The following is a 3,562-nucleotide window of genomic DNA, read 5'->3' on the forward strand; positions in this document are numbered from 1 at the left end:
AGACGATGGTGTGAGCAGGCACTGAACAAAAACACAGAGATTACGCCAGAGACTGGGTGCTGAGGGCCCCAGCCCTGGCCCTCTCACCATGTGAGAGATCCCTTCGTGAAGTCCTTTTTACCTCATAAAGGGTAAACAGCTTGGTGAGAGGTTGGGGGAGGGGGGAGAGGAGAAATGCATGGTACAGGCGATTATCTGTAGACAGAGCTGGTGGGTGGAATACGAGCCGGCAGGCCTTAGACTTAGCCACAAAATAGCTACTGTCCTTTCTGTGACAGACTGAATTTCTTTGGGGACTTCAAACAGTTGGATTCTCTCCTGGGCTTCCTTGTGGCTGGAACACATCAGAACCTTTCTCTTAGTCAAAAATGGTGCATGAAATGACAGGTTCTCCTTTTCCCTCAGCGCTAAAGGACACAATTACATCCTGTCTCTAACAGTACGTCAGTGTGTGACTTTCAGACAAGTCATTTTCTCCCTTTGGTCCTCAGGATCACCTATATATTCATTTGCCTGTCAGCTCCTCCATTAGACAGTGAGCTCCAAGAGGGCAGAAACCGTCTTTTGCCTTTCTTTTTATCCACAGTACTTGGCACAATGACTGTCAGAGGTTGCTGTTCAGTCGTGTCCTATGCTACATGGGGTTTTCTTGGCAAAGACACTGGAGTGGTTTGCTGTTTCCTGCTCCAGTGTGTCTCCATTTTACAGATGAGAAACTGAGGCAAATGGGGGTAAGTGACTTGCCTAGGGTCACTCAGACAGTAAGTATCTGAGGCCAGATTTGAACTCAGATCTTCCTGACTCCAGGCCCAGTGCCCTATCCACTGGGATCACCTAGCTGCACATGGACTAACAGGAGCTTAATAAATGTTTATTGACTGACCAGCTGAAAGTACACTGAACCAAGTGGTGGAAAACCTAGGATCAGGCACCAGTTCAGCTGCTAAGGTTGCTCTGTGATTTTGAACGATTTACAGATATTCACATACCCGTGGGCCTCAACTTCCTCTTCTGCAGAATGATGTGATTGAACTCAGTGATCACAAATACTACATCTAACATTTTCAGACTCCAGGAACTCTCCCATTGATATTGTGAGGATGAAATGCAAAGAAATCAATTGGAAAAAAAAAAGCGCATGGCCCATGAGCTTGTCGATGGAGACCAAACCTGGGAGTTTATGAGTGTAGGGAATTCCCAGTGAGGATACGCCTACTAAGAGAGTGGCACCTGCTTTGTGACACACCCATGCAGAGTTTCTTGGAGGCCAGTGAATGGGGATTTGTCACAATTCACACAGCCCGTGTATGTCAGAGATATTATTGTTGTTTGTCCTTCATTCTCAAAGAGGACCACGACATCAGGGGCGTGATGCCATGACATGCAAGTGAATTGGATTTAAGTGAGGGAAGGTTGTGCAAGGTCACTAGCCTCACTTTCTCCTCTTGAGCCATCTGGGTCTAGTGGATACAGTGGAAGAGCTTGGCCTTTTCAAGCAAAGGTCTTTAACAGGTCTCACGTTGACTGAAGCAATGGCCATTCAGTTACTAAGGCTTAATAAAAACGAGGCAAAGAACGGCCCCTTTATCTAGTCCAAAAAAAAAAAAATCTGATCTGGGAAGGAAGACTCTCAGGGTTTCTGGCCAAAACTGGACCCAGATCTTCCTGACTCTGAGGTCAGCTATCTCTCCACTATATTAAGAGGCTATTACCAATTTGACAGTCTCTTACCTGTGCATGGCATTCTATTCTTGATAAGGAGCTTTGAAATCTATTCTCTCATTGGATAGTGGTTTGTTGAATTGATTGATCCTCCCAACATCTCTGGGGGTAAGTAGGATAAAATGTAAATTTCTTGTTGTCTTGGTGAGTGAAAGAAGTGTTACGCTAGAGTTACAGAGGATAGGGAGCTATAAAAGATTCACTTAAGGCTGGCTTTGGATGAAGGCTTTGGGAATCCTCTGGAGATGGGGTGGGAATGACTGCAAAAGCACGGAGAATTCAGTCATGAGCAAGGGCACCTCCCAAAGTTAATGCCTGAGGCCTAAAAGCTGGATCCCTGCCCTGAGCCTCTGTGATCCAAGCACCAGCACCATCACTTCCTAGCTGTGTCTTCAAGTTTATCCTGCTTTCTTCTTGCCTTTGCACTGTCTGTAATGCCCTGGAACAGAGACAGGACCTCTGCCCAGCCCAGGCGCATACGCTTTGGCTGTTCCCTCAGAACCGCCCTGGTCCGACATCAGCTTGAGGACTGGCTTCAATTCAGTGCATTAGGAGGAACGTTGACAGACTAGCTAGCGCAGGACCAGAGACGTTTCCTCGGGAATAGTGAGGCATCTAGAAATTAGAACAAATGAGAATCAGATGGAAAAACTGGGAAAGCTTTTTCCAGCCTCCCAGGAGGAGGCTAGGCATGAGATGATCATTTCTGGCCTCCCATTCCTGCAGTGACACACCAGCTCCCTCTTTGGTCAGGCCAATCTGCTTCCTTGCCTCAATTTCCCCATCTTACAAACATGGCTCAGGAATGTCATCCCCTCAGAGCAAGAGTGCTTAACCTGGAGTCAGTCAGTGAATTGGTTAGCATTTGTTAAGTGCCTAATACTCGCCAGGCACTGTACTAAGCTCTGGGGATGCAAAGGAAAGCAAAAAGTAATAATAATAATAATTACAGATCTCAAGAAGCCCCCAGTCTATTAAGGAGATACCACACACACAAAAACTACATACAAACCAAACATACATAAATCGGAGCTGGTCTCAGAGACAAGGCACTAAGATTAAGCAGAATTGGAAAAGCCTCTTGCAGAAGGTGGGCCTTTAGCTGATACCTGAGAAAAGCCAGGAAGCCTGTAGGTGGAGATGAGGGAGAGCACTCCAGGCATGGGGACAGGCAGAGAAAATGCTCAAAGGCTGGAGATGTGTCGCCTGCAACCAGATTGTACACCGAACGGAGAGGCGTGAAATAACTTATGACATGGGCCAGGCGGAGTAGAATTACTGACTCAGTTTATTCATCTGAGGGCACAGAATATATAGGGAAGATCTAGCCTAACTTCAAAGAGTCCTCCCCATGAGATACTCCCCAGAACATCTGCTGAGGATGTAACAATCATGAATTTCCTCCTTATCAGGGTTCCTAGATTGGGCTGTAGATTCCAAGGTTTTCCCAGGCGCCTAGGCGCCACCTGCATAGAGGAGTAAATATGTAAACCTAAGGTTCAAAGAGAGAGAAGGGATGTCTCAGAGACCTCTTTATCAGGAAGGAATTGGGGAGCCGTACCACTTAATCCCTGAGCCCTTTGGGGTGAAAGCCTGAGCAGAGGTCAAACTCTGCCTTGGATCTTAAACCCTTATCAGACTCTTAAGATCGGCCCTCAACAGAGATGAAGTGTCCTATGGGAGGCACAGTAAGGAGGCTAATGTCACCAGGTCCCAGAGTGCACGGAAGGGGAAAACAATGTAAGACTAGAAAAGTAGGAAGGAGCCAGGTTCTGAAAGGCTTTAAAAGCTAAGCAGACATTGTGTGATGATCAACTGTGATAGACTTAGCTCTTCTCAG

This window comes from Phascolarctos cinereus, unplaced genomic scaffold (assembly GCF_003287225.1).
Source record: "Phascolarctos cinereus isolate Bilbo 61053 unplaced genomic scaffold, phaCin_HiC Scaffold_2;HRSCAF=192, whole genome shotgun sequence".
NCBI lineage: Eukaryota > Metazoa > Chordata > Mammalia > Diprotodontia > Phascolarctidae > Phascolarctos > Phascolarctos cinereus.